This window comes from Ambystoma mexicanum, chromosome 6q (genome assembly GCF_040938575.1).
Source record: "Ambystoma mexicanum isolate Mex_15411 chromosome 6q, UKY_AmexF1_1, whole genome shotgun sequence".
NCBI classification, from domain to species: Eukaryota; Metazoa; Chordata; class Amphibia; order Caudata; family Ambystomatidae; genus Ambystoma; species Ambystoma mexicanum.
In genome coordinates this window covers 965,141,367-965,154,989 of record NC_090937.1, presented here as the reverse complement: position 1 = coordinate 965,154,989, position 13,623 = coordinate 965,141,367, and the positions used below count along the sequence as shown (strand labels likewise).

Here is a 13,623-nt window from a genome sequence, read left to right as displayed (position 1 = left end):
CTGTGGAATAGTTTGCAAATGATTTTAAGGATGCTGAGGCCTGCTGAGAAGAGTTCTCAGTTTGTGGGTTTAGGCCCTTGCTTTAAGTTCTGAAGTAAAGTTCTGGTCTTTGGAGATTGATGGATTTGAAGTCTGGATCTCTGGATGTGAAGTCGTCGGTCAGCATGCTCTGCAGCAAATGGAATTGAATGTCCCTACCTGTCCCAGCAGTCTCTTTTTATGTGTTTTGAAAATGGGTGTGTGCCTGGGCCTAGCTAAGCCTGCCCCTCTCTACTTGTCATTGGCCCAATTCTCCCCTCTCCCATGATTGGGGGAAGGAAATGGATTGTCATCATGATGAGGTCTGTTTATGGGTCAGAGGATCCTCCCCTGGTCAGTTTGCCCACAAATCTATATTTGATTCAAATACATCTTTCCCAGATATACAATTTGTTGAAATTACATGTACACATTATATATTCCTTATGGTCCATGCTTGTCCGCCTCTGATCTTCCTGGGGGCTTGCATTCAAAAATGACAACATTTTGCGCTTTTTAACTGGTTTTGCATTATGGGACATTTACCCAAAATTACACACATGTGCGCAAGGAGTATGGACATTAATTGATGAAGTGTCAGATTTTTAACATGCAGACATTTGGCGTGAGACCCTATTCTCCGCTAGCAACCCCCCAGAATACACCGCAGGGTCCTAACGCCTCTCAAAATGTTCACAGAAAAATCACAAAAATAATGATATTACTTGTATAATTCTGACAAGTCCGCACTATGAGTTATCTATCTTTTTAAAATCATGCCCTGGTCAAAAAGGGGTGTGGCTTCCCACATCACAGTATGGAATAACTGGTTTATCCACTTCCCCCAAGCTCAGCTGCTAGCAGAGGCACTGCCCCTCCCAGTTTCCCCTAAGAGGAAGCCACTTTACGACGCCCCCAATATAACATTTGCCTGAGTCAAGGGAGTTGCATTGTTCTGTTCCTTCCAGTTCCCAGGTGTTCCACCCCTAATCTAATCAGAGAGGTGACAACTCCTTTTGGCAGGAGCAGCAGGATGCAGCTAGGCCTGGGAAGAGTGGCTGAACAGGTTTCTCCTATCAGGGGCAGAATCCAGTTTCACTAAGCCAGGTTTCAGCTAAATGTCACTTTTTGTTCCCAGTTTTCTACATTCAAATCAAACTGACAATTTGTACCTGTACATTAAATAATTACTTCCTTCAAGTCATTTCAGAATATGGTTTTACATTCTTCCACCTCTTAGCAAGTCTTTCCTTGGTCTGGTTTTGTTTCATTTGTGCAGTTTTACACAAAAGTCTGGTGGTTTTAAAACACTGGCTTTCTGATAGTGGTGAGTACTGGTACTGCAACCATTTTTGGGATTAAGAAAATGAATTCCCACCAGTTCTGAGTTGCTTTTTGGCAATCAGCATTGCCATTCCCAATGGTTTCAGGCTACTGTGTGTGTAGCCCAATGGTGGTTTTAGGCAGTGCCCTCCTGTGCTCACAACATAGGCAAAAATGGGTGGCAGCCTATTCTTCATGTTTTCCCTGTGCACTCTCTGGGGAGTTCTGGCCATCATGATGTTTTCCATGCCAGTATTGCACAGTTTTATGGTAGGGCTTGTATGCATGGGTAAAAACATCCCACAACAGGCATAGTCTTGTGAGCCTGCCTTGCTATTTGTCATAGTCACCAATTCATAGAGTGGTTCTTTTGACAATGTGGGTCCTTTTCCGTAGGTTCTAGTGCATGGTGCTTTTTTTGCTTGGACAACATTGCACAGTTGTTACCGTGTTGGCGGCTCAGCCTCCTGGTGATACTCTGACACACTGGCAAGGGTTGATAACACGAGATGCAACACAATTATCCTGTTTTGTGTACAGCTGGGAAACGAACAAGAGAGAGTCCAGAAGAGTCAATGAACAGGGAAAACAGGCAGTGAAGGACTTTGGGGACAAAAGGGTTGGGAATGAGAATGGAGGCAACAGGGACGGTTAGGATGGTGGCCTTGTGTTCCTTTTTTATCAATTTTGGCATTGATTAGCAATTTCTCTGCCAGCATATAACCCTTTGCCAAGTTAAGGACATTTCAAGACCACAGCAGAGGAGGGCGAGCCATCCCCTTTGGGTATTCAGTGGATTATTTATAAAGCCCAATGGTCACTCATGGGGATTAGGCATCTTGGTGCTATAGGATTTAAAGAAAGTTGTGCTTTAATTCGGTGAAGAGAGATGTGTCTCGAAGTCTTGTATACACTCAGCCCCCTGCAAAGTGAAGACGTGAGTTCCACAGTGTCGGATAGCTATATACTGAGAAACACTGCATAAAGATATCTCATCATAAATGAACGGACCAGTTTGAGATTAGGGTAAACAGATCACAAATTTTGAAGAGGGTGATTTGGGTGGAATCAAATGAGTTGACAAGAGGAAACGGTTCTGTATTGGAATGCCATCTGTGAGGGTGGAGTAGCCCAGGCTTTTTGATGAATAATAAATTGCTCCGGGTAATTCTGTTTCTGAAAGTGAGTTCTGCTAAACAGACCCCACTTTCATAATGCTCCATGCCAAAAATAATAATGCACATATGTACCTTGCTATGACCATCTCTGGACACCCCCAGCATCTGCTCTACAGTGGCAGCAGTGCAGGTTCAAAGGTCATGTGCATTCCTGAACACTGTTTGTTGGAACTTTGTATTCCAGCAGCTGAGGTGGCTTTTAAACTGCATGCACCTCTGGATGAAAATACCAGAAGCCTGGTGGGAGATTAATATCTAAATGTAGCTCATGTCTGGTTTTGTTATTCTGTTGTCAGCTTGGTGGACAATGACTCATTCATGACAAGGCCTGGTGTGATTTACGCTGTCTGGGCTGGGTGCATCTACAAAAACCCTGTTGGGTCCAGCCCTAGATGAGATCTCTTTCATCTCCCTGAGAGGGTTGTCACCTTCCTCCAAGGAACAGGGACACTCTCTGGGAGGTGCCCTGGGAACCAGTGCTTCCATCATGGGCCGTCATTACAATGGCCACCTCCCACCAGGTACTGATTACTGGAGACATTTTGATGTAGGTAGTTACTGGACGGGGCAAGTTAGAACAGCCAAGGCGATTGCTTCAGTCTGCAGAGGTGTCTCGCCAGCTTGGATTTTGATGGGGCGCCCAATCTCTCTGTCCATCTCCCCACTTCCTGTAGACAAAGCTCTCTGGGTACGACATCAGCAGGCAATGACACTTGTTGCAGCAGCCTGGATTGGACACTTAACAGGCTTGCTACGGACCAATCCACTGTGCCATTTTGCCTTCATAATGGGGGCTGCAGGGATTTGCTTAGTTGATTCCAGTCTAGACAATTCTTGAAGAAGAATTCATTTGACATTTTGTTGAGGTCCAGTCTGCTCCAAAGGCCTCTACCATACAGGACTGTATTGCCGACTGGACCTGCCAGAAGCCAACGACCCAACCTGTCTCTACCATGTCCTTCTAAGCTCTGGTATGATCTATTCAGGAAGACGTCAGGTTCAGGTACCTCCAACTCTGACAATGCAACACATATACAAAAACATATACAAACTTCCTCCAGGATTCTTGGCTTGTGGCCACCAGCTATTTCCATTCTCATAGTTAATAGTTCCTTTGGCAACATCTGGGCCAACAATTTCTCCCACGCAGAAAGGAACCTGGTTGCATGTAACCTAGACTGTTTACATTAGGAGCAGTGTAGTAATCCTTGCCAGCATGTGTGCAACTTCCCTCGGGTGCAGAATAGTGTGTGGTGTATTGCCCCACCCATGTTCCTCCTTGCATTATTCTCGGCCCCACCCTGCCCTCGGAACGCAAGCAGAAGCCTGTAGAGCAACAGGGATAGGCAGTTGAGAGGAATTAGGCAATGATTTTATTAAATTAACTTCAGAGGTTTTGAAAGTCAAAAGCATTTGATCATTCCTCAGGCATAAACTTGAAGTAACTTTTGGGAATGATGGCCAAGGCACACAGGAAATGGCAATGTCCCTACACACACTAGCACAGGAATGGCCTTGTTTTAACATCTTTGTGTGCAATGATGAAGTTAATTTATCTGCCTGTATTTCAAATGCATGCTAGGACTCAAAGAACATGATTTGGGAGCTTGGCTCATCATAGGTACACACAAACCAGGCATTTCAATGAAGAAGTGGGGTGACAAACTGGGGTGGTGTTTAGTCTGCATTACTCGCTTCACAATGTTCATATGGAGCGGGTATTGTGCATGCAGAATACTGCTGTGCAGAGGTCCCATGTAATTATGTCCCTGCAAAAATGTCTCCAGACAAAAATGTCACTGTTTTCTGCAGAGACATTATTACATTGAACATTCGGGAGACACCCCCTGAATTTTTTTTACAAGGGGAGCAGGGGATGGAATGGGCAGCAGCAGCAGAGAAAATACACAGCTGGGCCTGGGTGCGCAACTGGGACTAGGCGATGACACAGACGAGGAGGAGGACATCACGGAGCTGGACAAAAGGGAGCCACCAGCCACCCTGCAACCCGTCCCCATACATAATGACACAAGATATAATCTCCCCAATGGCTTTTCCTGGCGACATTATGCATGGGGACGTTATTACCCGATACCTGTGCAGCAGGAGAACTAATGCACCCATTGCACTTAGGTGGGTTCATTCCATGTGGCTGCGTACACATATCTGGAGATCTTTGTGCAGCCTGCATGCAGAGGTCTGAATTGTGTCAGGGACCCGTTCTGGGTTTCATCCTTATCCACTCAAATAACGGGGGCCCATTCATTAGGGTGACAGTCACAGCTGCCATGAACTTTGCAACGAAAAGCTCGGACAGCGGTCTGATCTGATCTGATCTGGCAATTGACAGCACCCCAACAAGATACACGTATGTTCCTTAGTTTATGGGGACCCCCGGCTCTGGGCCCACCCTGGAGGGAAATGCTGCCTTGCATGTGCTCCGAGCAACAAGAAAATAAGACCCAAATCGCCGTCCAAGACAATCAAGCATACCCGCAGAGAACACTTTCCCACACACAACCATAACACACACACGCCCTTTTACCTTCCCCGGGAGAGGTCCCGAGCAAACGAAGGCGCCTGAACTCCGAAACGAACATGCGGCTCTGTGCTTCATCGTTTGAATGAGAAAAAAAAACACACCTATGAGGACATCCTAACAAGACACAACCTGACAAACAATTTGGCTCGACAAGCTGTACTGAAAACATAACAAAACGCTCCTGACATCAGTCAGTTCGGGCATGACTCAGCACTCGGAGGATAAACTGCGAGCGGCGGCACCTCTGGTTCCACTCCGAACACGGCTGAAATACATTACAATCTAAATATCGTGAAATGGACACCAAGGCCGAGCTGAGGCCGCGTTTCTATGGGTGAGGGGCGCCGGGTAGACACGCTGCTAGTAAGGAAAGTGATGCTCGTAACATTATGCACTGCACCCCCCTGGTCATCCCCTGAAATCGAGGCTGCAATGTGGAGGCCTCGCCCGTCTGTGTCAGTGCTCGATCTGCGCCGATGCCTGGCGCTTCCTGCTGGGCCGTCCCCGCTAGCAGCGTGGAGGTGCAGACCACGAAATCTGCCGTTACCCATCAACAACGCGAGCTCGCTGTTAATGAGAATAAACAGACAGATTTCGGGATCAGGCTGTCTCCCAAGAACTGCTACCGTTTTGGTTTCAAACACGCTTCAGGTCACAGAACTATGCCGTCAAAGAAATTAAATCAAAGCAATCTTTAACGTATGATGCGTTTATTATGAGAACACATTTTGCTTAGCATTCTTTAAGCACAAAGCAAGGCACCCTAAGCTGCGCCGAGGTTTGCCATTCGAAACAAGTGTTCCCCAATAAAGGTTAACCTACAAAATGTGATACTGGTCAAGTGAAAGCTCCAGGGGTGTGTGTGACGAATCAACTTCTGGTGCAGCAAGGGTCCAGGGATAAATATCAGTTTCTAAACCATCAATCAGCCCCACACCCCCTAGTACACCAGAAGGGATCCGAACAGATTGGAAACGCAAGCAAATCATAAACCTCCTTCCCCAATTCTGGTGATGGGCGGAACAGCAGGCATACCCCCGCAAGGTCGTGGATTAATCACAATAGCTCAAGGATACTTGGTTTCAGCACAAAGGGAGCAATGAGTTGTAAAATGTCATTAGCTGCCTTCTGAGAAGCACCAGGCGGACAGAACCACAATACAACTTGTGCTTGTAGAAGTTCTTGGTGCTCGACAGGGTCGAGTCTGTTTCAGGGCGCCTTGCAGCTCCTGCTACAGAGTTCAAGATGGGAGACATCTGCAGGTATCAGTCAGTTTGGCAAGCAAGGCTGGATGGACGGCTGCAGGCTGGCCTGCACGGCAGCTCAGGGTCAGAAATCGTTGTCTCAGTGCTGGTTGGCGAGTCTGAAGCACTGGTCGAGGCGTCTTGGACGATGTTAGTGACTGAGGCATGACAATAGTCAGCAGTGCAGTCGGTTGCAATTCAAGGGGCTCGATTGGCTCGAAAATTACCTTGAAGGCAGACGCTGGTTGATGCACTCCTGCTAGCTTTTTCACTGGGCTTGTGTCAGCCTTTAAGGCGGACTGGCCAAAGCTGAGGACAGTGTTGCAGGCAACTGCCTTGTCCTTGGTTTGGTTCAGAGACTACTTGACACTTCCCACCCAGGAAGCTTGTTGCTGAGCCTAGCAGGGCACGCTGTGTGCTGGCTGGGTACAGGATCTGGAGCTGCTGGAAGATCTTCTGAATTCAGTATCTCCCTCTGTTACCTGGGAGATGCTTAGGGGAGGGATCTTGCTTCCCTCTTTGGAAATCCTGGCCTTCCCTCACTGTGGGAAGCTGTAAGGCAGACTGTACTGTCAGCCATGATCCAAATGAGTTATTTTTGTTCTCCCTGAAAAGTCTTCAGATTATCTAGTCAAAAGAGGCACTCGGCCCTCTTTTAAAGCCAAATGGCCCACAGTGATTGGTGTAGGCCAGGGGTGCACAACTGATTTTGACAGAGGGCCGAAAGTACCTTACATGAGGGCTATAGTGGGCCGAAAAGTAAAAGTGGGCGGGGCGGTAGGCGGGACATGTCAGGAGGCTTTTTCAACCCCCAATTTGTATTAAACACATGGAAAAAGATGTTTTTGAGGGGTAACGATTTTTATTGCATTTCAAACTTACATTTTGTACTACACATTTTCCATTGCTATCATTTATTTCGATTTAGTTATTGTATATCGTCTGTTTAATTAAATTATATATATTTTATTGACCCTTGATTGGACATTCCGTTATTTTGGACTGCTATAGTTTGCTGTTTGGGTTACCCAAGAGGAGTATGGCCTTCGTTGAGTCAGGTTTCCTCAAAAAAGCAAAGGATGTACATCTCCTAACTGTGCCTGTTTTAGCTTTATTATTGAGTTCACTCTTGGAGTGCAACACTATGCCCCATGGCTCCCATCCCCAACCAAACACTATGCCCCATGGTCCCCTCACCCCCAACCAAACACTATGCCCCATGGCTCCCATCCCCAACCAAACACTATGCCCCATGGCCCCCTCACCCCCAACCAAACACTATGCCCCATGGGCCCCCTCACCCCCAACCAAACACTATGCCCCATGGGCCCCCTCACCCCCAACCAAACACTATGCCCCATGGGCCCCTCACCCCCAACCAAACACTATGCCCCATGGCCCCCACCCCAACCAAACACTATGCCCCCTGTCCCTCACCCCCCAAGCAAACACTATGCCCCCTGTCCCTCACCCCCAACCAAACACTATGCCCCATGGCCCCCTCACCCCCCTAACCCCCAACCAAACACTATGCCCCATGGGCCCCTCACCCCCAACCAAACACTATGCCCCATGGGCCCCCTCACCCCCAACCAAACACTATGCCCCATGGCCCCCACCCCCAACCAAACACTATGCCCCATGGCCCCCTCACCCCCCTAGCCCCCAACCAAACACTATGCCCCATGGGCCCCTCACCCCCAACCAAACACTATGCCCCATGACCCCCACCCCAACCAAACACTATGCCCCATGGCCCCCACCCCCAACCAAACACTATGCCCCCTGTCCCTCACCCCCCAAGCAAACACTATGCCCCCTGTCCCTCACCCCCAACCAAACACTATGCCCCATGGCCCCCTCACCCCCCTAACCCCCAACCAAACACTATGCCCCATGGCTCCCAACCAAACACTATGCCCCATGACCCCCACCCCAACCAAACACTATGCCCCATGGCCCCTCACCCCCAACCAAACACTATGCCCCATGACCCCCACCCCAACCAAACACTATGCCCCATGGCCCCCACCCCCAACCAAACACTATGCCCCTGTCCCTCACCCCCCAAGCAAACACTATGCCCCCTGTCCCTCACCCCCAACCAAACACTATGCCCCATGGCCCCCTCACCCCCCTAACCCCCAACCAAACACTATGCCCCATGGCTCCCAACCAAACACTATGCCCCCTGTCCCTCACCCCCCAAGCAAACACTATGCCCCCTGTCCCTCACACTCAACCAAACACTATGCCCCATGGCGCCCACCCCCAACCAAACACTATCCCCCCTGTCCCTCACCCCCAACCAAACACTATGCCCCATGGCCCCCTCACCCCCAACCAAACACTATGCCCCATGGCCCCCTCACCCCCAACCAAACACTATGCCCCCTGTCCCTCACCCACCAAGCAAACACTATGCCCCCTGTCCTTCACCCACCAAGCAAACACTATGCCCCCTGTCCCTCACCCCCAACCAAACACTATGCCCCCTGTCCCTCACCCCCCAACCAAACACTATGCCCCCTATCCCTCACCCCCAACCAAATACTATGCCCCATGGCCCCCTCACCCAAACCAAACACTATGCCCCATGGCCCCCTCACCCCCAACCAAACACTATACCCCAAACACACTCTCAAGCATGCACCCATACAGACCCGAACCCCCGCCCCCAACGCAGCACACACATTCTCAAGCATGAACCCATACAGACCCGAACCCCCCACCCCCAACGCAGCACACACATTCTCAAGCATGCACCCATACAGACCCGAACCCCCGACCCCCAACTCAGCACACACACATGCACCCTTACAGACCCGAACCCCCCACCCCCCAACTCAGCACACACACATGCACCCTTACAGACCCAAACCCCCACCCCCCAACTCAGCACACACACATGCACCCATACAGACCCGAACCCCCACCCCCAACTCAGCACACACACATGCACCCATACAGACCCGAACCCCCCAACTCAGCACACACATGCACCCATACAGACCCGAACCCCCCACCCCCCAACTCAGCACACACACAGACCCGAACCCCCCCAACCCCAACTCAGCACACACACAAACATGCACCCATACAGACCCGAACCCCCACCCCCCCCAACTCAGCACACAAAAAACATTCAAATCAAAACATTCATACACATCCGACACCCCCCCACCCCCGCATCTCAACACACACAAAATACATTAAAATCAAAACATTCATACACATCCGACACCCCCCCACCCCCGCATCTCAACATACACACAAAATACATTCAAATCAAAACATTCATACACATCCGACACCCACCCCCGCATCTCAACATACACACAAAATACATTCAAATCAAAACATTCATACACATCCGACACCCCCCCACCCCCGCATCTCAACATACACATAAAATGCATTCAAATCCCAACATTCATACACATCCGACACCCACCCCCGCATCTCAACACACACACAAAATACATTCAAATTCCAACATTCATACACATCCGACACCCCCCACCCCCGCATCTCAACACACACACAAAATACATTCAAATCAAAACATTCATACACATCCGACACCCCCCACCCCCGCATCTCAACATACACATAAAATGCATTCAAATTCCAACATTCATACACATCCGACACCCATCCCTGCATCTCAACACACACACAAAATACATTCAAATTCCAACATTCATACACATCCGACACCCCCCCCCGTCCCTCCATCGCAACATACACACAAAAACATAAAGTAAAACAGACCCGACACACAAACGCAAACAGACCACTTACCGGAGACGTGCTGGAAGGCAGGCAGGTAAGCGGCAGGTAAGCAGGAACGCTGGAATCGTACTACGGCTGGCGTGGTCCAAGGCTGAAATGCCTTCCGGCATCAAGCCTTATGGACCACGCCAGCCGTAGTGCTGGCCCTCCATTGGGTCAGCACACACACACTACGTGGCTCGTAGGAGCAACATGGTGCATGTGTGCTGAGCCAATGACGGCCAGTGTTTTGTCCGGCCCGGAAGACAACAAAGACTTTCCTAATGGAGGGCGGCCGCGGGCCGCCCTCCATTAGGAAAGTCTTTGTGCCTCGCGGGCCGGACAAAAGAGCATGGCGGGCCGCAACTGGCCCGCGGGCCGTATGTTGTGCACCCATGGTGTAGGCTAAACCTTTCTTAATGAAACAATCATGGGTCCCCAAAAAAAATCTCCTGTATGCATGAGGTTATAACCAGAGTGCCTTGCAACAGAAAAGGTAAAGGGGTGAAAGCATCTAGTACTAAGTCCCACCCATCTTCCTGCCTGTTGTGGATCAAAGGGTCTCACTGGTTGATTGATCTCTCTGTGGTTACTGATAAAGCGGCAGGTCTCCCTTGAAGCTGGGGCAGGACCAGACATTCTGTCTCCGTCAAATCATATACTCCTACCTTCTGAATGGGGTTTCCCTGTGCAATGCCTACTGTAAACACTTTGGCCCAGACATGACATGACAGCTCACTGTCACTGATACTTTAGGGCAGGGAGCTGGCTTCAGGTTGACAAATTGCATATGGAAGGGGTTTTGGGGTTTCCCGTCTCATTTGTTTAGTCTCTGCAGCCAGGCCCCATGTGGGCCTGTTTGAATTAAAATGTGATGTATGCGAAGCTGCCACCAGCAGCAGAGCTTATACAAAGGGAAAGGGTGGATCCATGGAGCCTTTGTTATTAATTTATTTAATTGTTTTTTATAATGCACCTAATACCGTACCTGAGTTTTGTAAGCGATATTCAATCAACACTACAGCTAAGTCAATGCCTAGTCTGGGATGCTGAGGAAAACCCTTAGTGATGTATTTTTATGTCCAGTTCAGTACTCTGGATGACAACCCTTGTATAACACCCCCCTCTTAGAATCCCCCTGACCCCACTGAGCCAAGAAGTAGGTTTGTTTTGCAAATTAAAAGGTTTATTTCAAAATTTAAACAATATATATATCACACTTCTATAAATAAATTGATAACTGATATTCCACTTCAGAATACGACCGTGATCAACAATGGATAATGTTACAGGGGTACACTGATTTGGTTACTTAGGAGTAGTGTAGAGGATGAGGTAGCTGAAAATGCTTGATGGTTTCAAGGAAATGCAAGGTGGAATAAAATGCAGTACAGAAATAACTTGTTATGATTTTAGCAAAAGGTAATATGATCACTTTTTCTTTTGACAATTCACTCCCCCCCCATGCAATACAAGAAATGGAAGGAGAGCACACAGTCTTCAAGAATCCCAACAAATCACACTGTATAATGCAATACACAGTTCCAGTTCCCCCAGGAAGCTTAGAGAAAACAGGGATGAGTTTTAAACACAGGCGAATTACTTTAATGTGGTTTGCAAGGAAGTGAAAAGGTGCTAAAATTGCTTTTCATTCCCTCTAGAGGTTCAGGGTGAGTGAGAGATGCTTGTTGGTATTAGTTCAGGCTCACTTTAGCAATGCTCTATGAGTTATTACCAGGTTGCAAACGGATTTTAACAAAGGAAAGAATGGAGCTGCTATTTTGACAAGTGGAGAAATTGAGCCAAATCGCAGTAAATTTCGCGAGTGCGTGAATCTCGATTGCGGTAAAAGTATAAGGTGTAGGAAGTCGGTTCTAGGTTCGTTGGAAAGCCTAGAATCACAGCTTTAAAATAAATTTCGTTCCTAGCCCAAACGGTTCAGGAGATACGGACGATTTAATAAAGGTAGTTTTTCGGATTTAAAGTAAAACTCAATGACAGGTGACAGTTTGCAGCGTTAGGACGACAGATGACAGCTCGGAGCTTTAGAATGACAGATGACAGGATTACTAGGAGGCAGTTCTACTTAGGTTAAAATAGTTTGGATTAGATTATTTTAACTAAGAGATTGGTTCTGCACAGTTCTGCTAGGTACTCACAATATAAATTTGAACTAGGCCTCGTCACGGATCTGGTCAACACGTCCGGCGGCGGTTCTCTCTGCTCGGCGGGTCAATCAGGCACCGGTTCTGCTCACAGCGATCCGGATCTCTGGTTCTGCTCACAGCGGTCTGGGTCTGGTCTGGATACAGCGGCCTGTGGTTCTCTGGATCTCTGGTCTGCTCTCTGGCAATTGTTCTTGGCAAAGAATTCAAACAGCTCGCCCGGCTGTGGAATAGTTTGCAAATGATTTTAAGGATGCCGAGGCCTGCTGAGAAGAGTTCTCAGTTTGTGGGTTTAGGCCCTTGCTTTAAGTTCTGAAGTAAAGTTCTGGTCTTTGGAGATTGATGGATGTGAAGTCTGGAGTCTCACGGCAGAGCGTCCCGCAGAAAATGAAATTGCATCCTCTACCTGTCCCAGCAGTCTCTTTTTATGTGTTTTGGAAGTGGGTGTGTGCGTGGCATAACTGAGCCTGCCCCTCTCTACTTGTCATTGGCCCAATTCTCCCCTCTCCCATGATTGGGGAATTGGGTTGTGAGTCAGAGTGATGAGGTCTGTTTATGGGTCAGAGGATCCTCCCCTGGTCAATTTGCCACAAATCTATATTTGATTCAAATATATATTTCCCAGGTACGCAGTTGTTTGACATCACGTACACACATCATACATTACTAAAGATAGTCCCTGTCCCGACTCTGGCGTTTCTAGGAGCTTGCATTCAAAAATGGCAATGTATTTTCTATTTTAGTGGGTTTTGCAACATTGGTTTTTCATCAAAAATTATACAAAGGTACATTTCCCTTCCACATATATCCCAGTAACTTTCCATGTCTCTAGCTTAAACACATTGTCTACAATAATCATAATTAGTGGGGTTTTGCCCCAGAACATGGTACAAATTGGAGTTTGGACTCAAATCGTGAGGGCATTTTTCAAACTAAGACTCTCAAAGTTGTGCATTCCTGTCATTTGGTTACAATAAGTTATCACTATTTCTATAAAATATATATTTGTTGCAATTCAACTCCCCAAGTGTTTGGGTCCGCCTCCAGAAGTCTGGGTGGGTCAGTGATCACATGTCTCTCCTTGCTGGCAGAGGGCTGTTGACAGGAAACACTCAAAATTAACATACCCCATTCAACAGAAAGAGCCTTTTGTGTGGGCTCCAGCAGGCTGCCTGGAAGTCTCTCCTCAATCAATCAACAGGGTCATGTGATATCCTGCCTCCTGGTATGGGAATCTCTGAGGTGTTAAGGTTTCCCAGCCTCTTGGCCTCTGGGAACAGCAGGTGGCTAAGATTTTCAATTAACCAACAAGCTTTGAAGTCCCTGCCCCGCTTGCAACTCCTAAAAGCAGTTTCCCTGTCAGAGTTTAGACCGCTAGC

At 48.1% G+C, this 13,623-nt stretch overlaps 1 protein-coding gene across 10 annotated transcripts in view; it reads right to left on the bottom strand.

The window, feature by feature from the left end:
• The window catches only part of TENM3 (teneurin transmembrane protein 3), a 1,347,981-nt gene that overhangs the window by 1,093,860 nt on the left and 240,498 nt on the right, over positions 1-13,623 (bottom strand). Inside the window, exon 1 of one of the 10 annotated variants that reach the window (XM_069631456.1) lies at positions 5,065-5,109. The exons of the other annotated variants lie outside the window; for them this stretch is intronic. The gene's annotated coding sequence lies outside the window, so the exon portion shown is untranslated. Of the gene's footprint in view, positions 1-5,064; positions 5,110-13,623 lie in introns of those variants that run through there. 10 annotated transcript variants of the gene reach the window in all.